The sequence below is a fragment of the Callorhinus ursinus genome, unplaced genomic scaffold, assembly GCF_003265705.2.
Source record: "Callorhinus ursinus isolate GAN/ISIS: 27379988/994484 unplaced genomic scaffold, GSC_fseal_2.0 scaffold9, whole genome shotgun sequence".
Lineage (NCBI taxonomy): Eukaryota > Metazoa > Chordata > Mammalia > Carnivora > Otariidae > Callorhinus > Callorhinus ursinus.
Window position 1 is genome coordinate 14866013 of NW_027397071.1, and position 11254 is coordinate 14877266.

Consider the following 11254-nt stretch of genomic DNA (forward strand, 5'->3'; position numbering starts at 1 on the left):
AAAAACAATAATCAAAACAAAATTAATTTGAATGCATGTAATAAGAATATGATTTTAAATCGTTTGGGAAAAGACAAAAATGATGTGATAAAATCTACCAAAGTATTGTAGCAATTTGTATCTTGGGAAAGCATGAGATTTCGAAGCCAAGTTCAAATATTACTCTTTCTCAGAGGCTTTTCTAAATTAAGCAGGATTACATTTGCCTCCTTTGGAAAGGTCTTCAGATGGAAGTACTTATTCAGACAATGAGTGAAGTCTCATTTAGTGGACTCATTTATCTCTGGTTTTGCTCCATCCTAGGTTCTCTAATTTTATTACAGAGTCCACTTTGGAAGCCTAACTATCTTCAAGGAATTTGACAGATTTGATCCCTGGCCAGCATACCAACCATTCTTCATAGGAGCTCATAATGTTTAAACAAATGTCTTCAGAAGCACAATAGATCACATAGGTACTTTGTGCTCTTAACTACAATTCTCATCTGGACCACCAACACATCTGGAACAGTTGGTTAGCTACTTATTACCCACTCTATAAATACTTGTTGACTCAACTATGTGTGAGGTTCTATTGTTTGCCCTCTGTAAGACATATTTCCACAAATGGAATGTAAACAATATGATGTTCAGAACAGCACTGTTTCCCCGTTCATATGTCATTCCTTATTTTTCCCTTCTAAAATTCACAAAGGGAAAAAATGGTCATTTTTTAAATCTTTCACACTGATTTTTCTACACAAAATTTAGAGATATGTTGAGTTAATGTAAGTAGCTTTTGTGAGAGCCAAGTTGGAATTTCAAAAAATGAAGCCAAGTCCAGTTACATTTGTAACACATTTTTTTGTCTCTTTAAAAGGAAAAAAGAAGGCTTGAAAAGAGAAATGATGGTGATGATGAAAAAAACACAGGGAAGATTTAGAGCAGTTCAGTGAAGACCACAAAATGAGTAAAAAAAAATATGATGTATGATTGAGGTTAAGAAAGAGAGGGAAGACTTATCATAAATTCTGTTTTAAATGACAGACAACTACAAAACATAGCTGGGTATACATGGGATGGGATTTGACTTGCATTATAAGCAAAAGACCACTATACTTAAATGATATGAAATAAGGATTCACATATTTGTAATTAAGATGTGCAATAAGAATTGTACAATTATAAAAAGTGTTACTGTTAAATAACTATTAAAGAATTTATTTTACAAAAAGAGAAACTGAGGCAGAGATGATTAGTTGGCTTGCTCCTAGTCATTGCCTAAATTGGTAGCAGAACTAGCAGAATTGGTGGTTGAACTCAGTCTTGTATCATTCAGCCCAATACAAACATATGATTTGCTTTTGCTACACAAGGCTTATCTTTAGTTATATTGAACTTTACTAAGATAAAGTGCATGGTTGTACAAAGCAATAAAACTGGTTGTGCGGCTCTTTGACATATTTCAATATTTTGAAACCTCCCAAGAAATAGTAGACCAAAAACCATCCTAATGTTTTTCTGTATTTTACTATGATAGAAACACTATCAAGAGATTTTTGAGACAAATTCTTTTTACGCCAAATGATTATTTTTGAATACTGAATTTAGTCAAAATGAAGAAATGCAGGAGCTGGGGCACCTGGGTATCTCAGTAGTGAGTTCAAGCCCTGCATTGGGCTCCAGAATGGGCATGGAGACACTTAAAAAAAAATGCAGGAGTTACAGTAAGATGAAGCATGGTCCCTGATTTTTGATGCTCTCTAAAGCAAAATATATCTCAAATCATTCAAGAAATTAAATTATAAGTATGAATATTTTAAAATATTTGAGGTTCCATACAAATTTTAGGATTACTTGTTCTAACTTTGTGAAAAATGCTTTTGGTATTTTAATAGGGATTGCATTAAGTGTGTAAATTGCTTTGGGTAGTACAGACATTTTAACAACATTTGTCCTTCCAATCCATGAGCATGGAATGTGTTTCCATTTCTTTGTGTCATCTTCAATTTCTTTCATCAGTGTTTTATAGTTTTCAGAACACAAGTTTTTCACCTCTTTCGTTAGGTTTATTCCTAAGTATCTTATAGTTTTTGGTGCAATTGTAAATGGAATTGATTCCTTGATTTCTCTTTCTGCTTCTTCATTATTGGTGTATAGAAGGGCAATAGATTTCTGTAGATTGATTTTGTATCCTGTGATTTTACTGAATTTGTCAGTTCTAGCAGTTTTTTGATGGAGTCTTTAGGATTTTCTGTATAGAATATCATGTCATCTGCAAATAGTGAAAGTTTGACTTCCTTCTTGCCAATTCGATGCCTTTTTATTTCTTTTTGTTATTTAATTGCTGTGGCTAGGACTACCAGTACTATGTTAAGTAACAATGGTGAGAGTGGACATCTCTGTCTTGTTCTTGACCATAGAGGGAAATCTCTGTTTTTCCTCATTGAGGATGATGTTAGCTGTGGGTTTTTCATATATGCCCTCTTATATTGAGGTTTATTCCCTCCAAACAGACTTTGTTGAGGGCTTTTATCACGAATGGATGGTGTACTTTGTCAAATACTTTTTCTGCATCTATTGAAATAATCATATGGTTCTTATCCTTTCTTTTATTAATGTGGTATTCCACACTGATTGATTTGTGAATATTGAACCACGCTTGCAACCCAGGAATAAATGCCACTCAATTGTGATGGATAATTTTTTTAGTGTATTTTAAATTCAGTTTGCTAGTATTTTATTGAGAATGTTTGCATTCATGTTCATCAGGGGTATTGGCCTGTAGTTCTCTTTTTTAGTAGAAAAATAGGCACATAGATCAATGGAACAGAATAGAAAACCCAGAAATGATGCTACCATTATACAGTCAATTAATCTTTGACAAATCAGGAAAGAATATCCAACGTAAAAAGAGACGGTGTCTTCAAAAAATGGTGCTGGGGAAAATGGACAGCAACATGCAGAAGAATGAGACTTGACCACTTTCTTACACCATACACAAAAAATAAATTCAAAATGAATGAAAGACCTGAATGTGAGACTTGAAACCATAAAAATCCTAGAGGAGAACATAGGCAGTAACCTCCTTGACGTTGGCTGTAGCAGCTTCCTTCTAGATACGTCTCCTGAGGCAAGGGAAACTAAAGCAAAAATAAACTATTGGGATTTCATCAAAATAAAAATCTTCTGCATAGCAAAGGAAACAATCAACAAAACTAACAGGCAACTTACTGAATGGGAGAAGATATTTGCAAATGACATATCTGATAAAAAGTTAGTATTCAAAATATATAAAGAAGTTGTAAAATGCAACACCCAAAAAGTAAATAATCCAATTAAAAAATAGGCAGAAGACATGAATAAACATTTCCCCCAAAAAGACATACAGATGGCCAACAGACACATGAAAAGATGTTCAACATCATTCATTGTCAGGGAGATACAAATTAAAACTACAATGATATATGACTTTACACCTGTCAGAATGGCTACACTCAACAACACAGGAAACAACAGGCGTTGGCAAGGATGTGAGAAAGGGGAACCGTCTTACACTGTTGGTGGCAATGCAAACTGGTGCAACCACTCTGGAAATCTGTATGGAAGTTCCTCAAAAAGTTAAAAATAGAACTACCCTATGATCCAGCAATTGCACTACTAGGTATTTATTCAAAGAATACAAAAATACTAATTCAAAGGGATATATGCACCCTGATGTTTATATCAGCATTATCTGAAATAGCCAAGATATGGAAAGATTCCATGTGCCCATTGACAAATGAAATGATAAAGAAGATGTAGTCTATATACACGGTGGAATATTGCTCAGCCATAAAAAAGAATGAACTCTTGCCATTTGCAAAAACATGGATGGAGCTAGAGAGTATTATGCTAAGCAAAATAAGTCAGAGTAAAATAAATACATATGATTTTACTCATATATGGAATTTAAGAAACAAAACAAATGAACAAAGGGGAAAAAGAGAGAGAAAGAGACAAACCAAGAAACAGACTCTTAACTATAGAGAACAAAATGATGGTTACCAGAGGGGAGGTAGATGGGGGATGTTTTAAATAGTTAATGGGATTAAGGAGTGCACTTCTGATGAGCACAGGGTGTTGTATGGAAGTGTTGAATCACGATATTTTACACCTGAGACTAATATTACACTGTATGTTAACTAACTGGAAGGTAAATAAAAATTTAAAAAATAAAAATATTTTAATGAATCTGATTTGTTTTAATCCTTTAAAAGAGGGTACCCACTTGATGTAAATCTTCCTACCTCTTGCTCTCTGCCTGCTTGTAGACTTTGACTTTTCTTCTACCTTCTATCTTGTTTGGAAGGTTTATTCTACTTATGTTGTAGCAATACTAACGTAGAAGTAAAAAAATAAAAATAAAAAATAAAAACATACCTCTTAGGAAATCCATCCCTCCTCCTGAAGTAGGAAAGAGCTATAAAATAGTAGTCAAAGCTTTTTTTTTTCCTGCCAATATCCACCCCATCACATTTTTTGTTCCTTCTTCTTAGTGGCTTCACAGAGCTAATAATAACTAACATTTATATAGTGCATTCTAGCTTAGTAGTCCAGCTTTTTCACAACCATTGCCTCATTTCTTCCTCACACTAAGCCTTTGGGGTGGCTATTATTATCACCACCAAGCTGCAGACAAGGAAACCAAGATTCAAAGAAGCTACACAGCTTGTAAAGTAGTTTTCAGAATTCACTGGATTGATTATGTGGCCATTAAAAATGAGGATTTTGTTGACAATTTAGTGACATGGAATAATGTTCATAAAAAGATAAATAAAAAAAGACCATAAACTATAGTAAATGAATCCAATTTTCCCTTTCTGCACCTCAAATTTTCCACAAAAAGCATGCACTAATTTTCGTAATATGATTAGATCTATACTAATTTTTATTGTCTAGCAAAATCAACATTAACCCTGAGCTACGTTCAGTTCCATTACCAACTTGCTTACAGAAAAACTATTAATGTCATAATAATGTAACTGTAAACAAACATTTTGCAAAGAATGAATTCAGGCTTGCACATTAAGAGGTTAATTTTTAAATAAAATCATCTGTGTTTTATTCTCAATTTTTCCCCAAAAGCTATCAGATTGGTGTCTGTCAATAGAAATGGACTAAGAGGGTATACATTGTCTAGAGAATCTTTACATTTTTCCATTTTTCTGGGGATAATGCAGGACTCAAAATAACTAAGACTTATTGATAGTTATTTTGTGCTAGGTGTTTTTAAAAACACTGTAATAGATTAAGTCATTGAAATCTGACATTCCTATGAAATTGGTCTTGTTTATGACACACTTTCATAGCTTAGGAAACTTAGACTTGGAAATGTAAGATGTATTGTTCATGTTCAATACAAATGAATACAAAAACTCAAACTCAGATATTTCTTTTTCCAAAATCCCTGTTCTCAAGCTACTAATCCTGCTCTTTTTATATTGAAGAATGTGTGAGTGGTCTTAACCCCCGTGACTTAAAGCTCATGTAGTAACCTTAATTTATTAGCTCTACTTGTTAACCTCCTTCATTATTTATTTTAAGTTTTAGAACCAAATTTAATTCTTGGTTCTGTTGTTTATTAGCTTGCTATTTGTTATTATAGAGATAAATATAAATGCACTTTTTTTTTCTGGCTTCTATTAACTAGTCATTTGGAGAGCAGTACAGTGGAATGAGGAGTAAACAAAAAATTCACCCAGTGGTGAATTCACAATTCTCTGGGCTTAATGAATCTTGAAATGTCAGGCCATCAGATTTTTATATCCCAATTGAATTCACATTGTGGAACTTATAAATAGAAAAAAATTCAGTGAAAATATTCTTTTATTCATCAAATACTGATGGCAGAGAGTCTTCCTCTTTATATCATGAAGTGGAACTTTTTGAAGGCGTTCTCCATTTGAGTTTTTACATTGGGAATAGGTTGTCTTGACATTTATCCAAACCATATTTGAAAAACTAAATTATCCCCTTATCTTTGCAGTAATAGTTCTGACTCGGCTAAACTCTCTGGAAGGTCATAGGTTTAAGACTGTAATGTGTCAAGATAAAAAATGCCAAATGTCATGTGGGAACTGAAATGGCACATCCAAGGAGAAGTAACCAATCTGAAGAGGAGCATTTTCTTGGTGACTGCAGCTTTCTTTGTTTATTTTCTATATAAAAATACATTTTACTTTACTTTATTTCATCCTTTAGTGAATCATTGCCTTCACAATAGTAGTCTATTATGTTCTCCACATTCAACTTGGTATGACATATGATAAGAATAATTTCAGGGTTGACAGAGTCTTTCTAAATATTTCACTCATCTGTATTATTTGTTTTTGAGAGGCTGGCCATCATCACGTCTGTTGCTCCTGGATGCTTTCACTGAAGTACAATAACATAAGTTTTCTGCTTTTATATTTTACATGAATTGTTTTACTCATTGTATAAAATAAAATGTTATGCTATATTCTGTGACTTTGTGATCCAAACTGCAAACGCAGATGTACAAGACTTTGAAGGTTCTCAAATGTGAGGATTCTTCAGTTACAAAGTAATTTATCCCAAGTTCTGTTAAAAAATCTGCTTTTCTTTCTTTTTTAAAAAAAGATTTTATTTATTTATTTGACAGAGAGAGAGAGAGAAAACAGCTGGGGGAGCAGCAGAAGGAGAGGGAGAAGCAGGCTTCCCGCAGAGCGGGGAGCCCAATGCGGGGCTCAATCCCAGGACCCTGGGATCATGACCTGAGCCGAAGGCAGATGCTTAACCGACTGAGCCAGCCAGGTGTCCCAAGAATATGATTTTCAGTGTACTTATATTTTAAATATTAAGCCTTAGGAATCAAACCAAAGAATGTGTAAGTATAGAAATTTGTAAATAATTCACTGTAAACATTCATTGTACATAATTTCATCTTGACTACAATGTAATACAATTGCAAAATATGATTTATTATAAATAAAAACTATATATTGCCATTGGAGTCAGACTTGTGTAGCAATAGGGAAATTCTGAATTAAAACTAGAAAATCTGGGTTATAATTTTTCCATTTACCAAATCTGTGAACTCCAATTTAATCTTCACTGTGTGTGCTAAGGGCATCTTGCAAACTTTGATAGGATTAACAAGACATATTTATTTATAAAATCCTTGAGACCCATAAAAAAACTAAAGGAGGCTTTACACATGCTTTTTTATTGTAAATATCATTATTAAGAACAATAATATTCCTGTAAATAAAATAATTACCTGAAACTTGTTATTTTTCAATGAGTGAATATTACATTGATTACCAAATGTACAGTGCAAATCTGACATCTCATGGTATTTCTTGTCCAAGAGAAACAAATCTCTGCTAGCCTCAGACTTGTAATTTTGTTTTAAATGGTTTCTTTAGGGGTGCCTTGGTGGCTCAGTCATTGAGCATCTGCCTTCGGCTCGGGTCATGATCCCAGGGTCCTGGGATCGAGCCCTGCACTGGGCTCCCTGCTCCGTGGGAAGTCTGCTTCTCCCTCTCCCACTCCCCCTGCTTGTGTTCCCTCTCTTGCTGTGTCTCTCTCTGTCAAATAAATAAATAAAATCTTTAAAAAATAAACAAGAACATTTAAAAAATAGTTTCTTTAACCTTATGGTACTGTAAATATTATATCTGTTTATGTTATTTTCTTTGTACTGGTATCAAAGTATTCTATAACCACATCTCCTATGTACCTCTAGCCAGGCTACACTGCCAGGCATAAATTTTTCATGTATATTCCTCTATCTTAACATTATTGATATTGTTTGTTGTTGTTGTTGTTTTCATTCTTATTTAGCGTGTTTTTAACTTTTTACCTCAAATAATTATAAATTCACTGGAAATTACAAAAGTAGTAAAGAGGTCGCATGTACTCTTCACCCAGTTTCCCCCCAAAGGCAACATCAAACAATTGTAGTACAGTAGCAAAACGAGGGAATTGACATTGGTGCAATCCCAGGCCTCGTTCAGATTTCAACAGTTTTGCATGCACTCGTTTTTTGTGTGTAAATTTCTATACAAGTTTATTGCATATATACATTTATATAACCACTGCCATAATCAAGATACAGAATTATTCCAACATCACAAAAATTTCCCTCAGGCTACTCCTTCATGAATGACAGCCATCCTTTATCCCTCTTTTCCATATCCCTAGCCCTAGTCAATCACTAATCTGTGTGCCATTATAGCTTTATCATTTCAAGAATATTATGTAAGTGGTATCATACAAGATGTAATCTCTGTGGAGATTATTTTTTCACTCACTATAATTCTTTTGATATTTAATCAGGTTTTTGTGTGTATCAATAGTTCATTCATTTTTATTACTGAGTAGTATTCTATGATATACTACATTCCATGGGGATATGCCACAGTTTTTTTTTGAAGGCCATTTAGGTTGTTTTCAGTTTGCGGTTATGACATGTAAAACTGCTGTGAACCTTCATACGTTTCTGTGCATGCGAACATGAGTTTTCATTTCTTTGGGAGAAGTGACCAGGAATGGGATTGTTGAATTGTATGAAAAGTGTACTTTTTAAAATGAGATCCTCCAACTATTTTCCAGAGTGACTGTACCATTTATATTTACATTCCTACCATCAATCTCTGTATGACGAAATTTCTCCACATCCTAACCAGATTTGTTATTGTCACTATTTTTAAACTCATATTAACTGTAGTAATATCTCATCATGGTTTTAACTCGCATTTCACTAAATGTTTAATGATGTTGATTATTTTGTCATGTGCTTATGTGTTTGTATGCCATTTGTATATTCTTTTCTGGTAAAATGTTCCATGTCTTTTGCCCAATTTCCAATTAGATTGTGAGTGAGTGTGTGTGTGTTTATGTTTATATTTACTATTACATTTTGAGAGTTTTGTATATACACTAAATATGAGTCTTTTTTCAGATATGTGGTTTGAAGATATTTTCTCTCATTTTAAATTGCCTTTTTATCACCTTAATAGATCTTTATTTTTTTAAAGATTTTATTTATTTGACAGAGAAAGACACAGCCAGAGAGGGAACACGAGCAGGGGGAGTGGGAGAGGGAGAAGCAGGCTCCCCACTGAGCAGCGAGCCCTACTTGGGGCTCAATCCCAGAACCCCAGAATCATGACCTGAGCCGAAGGCAGAAGCTTAATCAACTGAACCACCCAGGCACCCCTTAACAGAATCTTTAATTTTGATTAAGTGAGTTTATCATTTATTGTGCTTTTCTTTTCCTGTTTAAGAATTCTTCACCTACCCCTAGGTCCTCCATACTTTCTCCTATATTTTCTTCTATAAGTTTCACTGTTTTATATCTACATTTAAATATTTAGTTCATTTAGAGTTAATATTTGTATAAGATGTGAGGTTTAGATTGACTTTTGTTGTTGTTTGTTGTTTATTTTGTTTTGGTTTGTTTTTTTGCCGATATTTATCCAATTGTTCCAGCAATTTAAGAAAACTATTCTTCCTCCATTTTTAAAGATTTATTTATGTGAGAGAGAGAGAAAGAGAGAGATGTAATAGATTTTGTGCCTTGTTTAAAAAGCAATTGGCTGTATTTTGGGGGTAGTGATTGGCTCTATTTCTATATTCTCTATTGAGTCTCATTGATCAGTGTATTTATCCTTTGTCAGTACTACATTATCTGATTGCTGTAGCTAAATAGTAAGGTTTAAAATTGGTTAGAGAACCATCCCAGTTTATTCATCTTTTTCCTTTTTTTAAAAGATTTTATTTATTTATTTGTCAGAGAGAGAGAGCAGGTACGCACAAGCAGCGGGGAGCGGCAGGTAGAGGGAGAAGCAGGCTCCCCATTGAGCAAGGAGCCTGATGAGGGACTCAGGACTTGGGACTCGATCCCAGGACCCTGGGATCATAAACTGAGCCGAAGGCAGCCACTTAACCGACTGAGCCACCCAGGCGTCCCTATTCATCTTTTTCAAAATTGTTTTAGCTATTCTAGTTTCCTTGCCTTTCCGCGTAATTTTTAGGATAAACTCTTTAATATCTACAAAACACATTACTGGGATTTTGATAGGAATTGCACTATACCTATAGATCAGTTGGGGGAGAGTCAACATCCTTACTACATTGAGTTTTCAAAATCATAGAAAAGGTTATGCCTTCTCATTTCCTTAGATTTTTGTTTCCTTTTATCAGTGTTTTGTAGTTTTCAGTATACAAATACTGTATATGTTTTATTAGATTTAACCTATGTATTTCATTTTTTGAGCTATTATAAATGGTGTTGTTTTAAATTTTTGTTTCCATGTGTTTATTGCCCCTCTATAGAAATTCATTTTTGTATGTTGATTTTGTATACTGAGACCTTACTGAACTCACTATTAGTTTAGGAAGTTTTGTTTTATTTTGTTTTTGGTCTTTGTTTTTTTTTTTTGTAGATTTCTGGGATTTTTTTATGTTGATTATAATGTCATTGACAAATTGGGAAAATTTTGTATCTTCCTTTCCTATTTGTATGCCTTTTCTTTCCTTATTAACTATCTAGGTATTTCAGTGACATACTGAATAACAGTGGTTAGAGTTGACATCCTTGCCTTATTTCTCAATTTACTATTAAGGATGATATTAGCTATAGACTATAGTTTTACTTTCTTAAACTTAGTTTTGATTTATTGACCATTACATTAAGCAGTCTTACATTTGTTTTACAACAAGTAAGTGTTAAGAATTCTTGTTCCTAGATTTCAGATGTCAGGATAACAAACACTCACCTGCCTCTTATAAAACTTGTAGTTTCATTGCATTCCTGATCCTTAGTAATTCTTTAGCTTCAAATGAGATGCAATAACGTAGAGGGCTTACGAGTGTTGACCACAGAGTCAGTGTCTGTATTTATCTCACAGCTTGTATCACCCAGCTTTATCTCTCAACAAGGATTAAGAATCAGTTTCTGATCCTGGGAAAGTTTGCCACAGTTGACCTTGTCAGAGTAATATTATATGACAAGGGTTAGAATGTTTCAACTCGGAGCAGTTATCCAAGCCTGAGGGTAGGAGAATGGAAAATATAACTCTTCTCACTGGAAAAAAAAACAAAAAAACAAAACTCCATTCTGAATTACTTCTAAAAGCATGAATGATAATTGCCATGCCTTAAAAATATCTCCCCAGTACTATATATATTTATGTATATTTGTAAATCCTTTATTTTTTTATTTTTTATTGTTATGTTAATCACCATACATTACATCATTAGTTTTT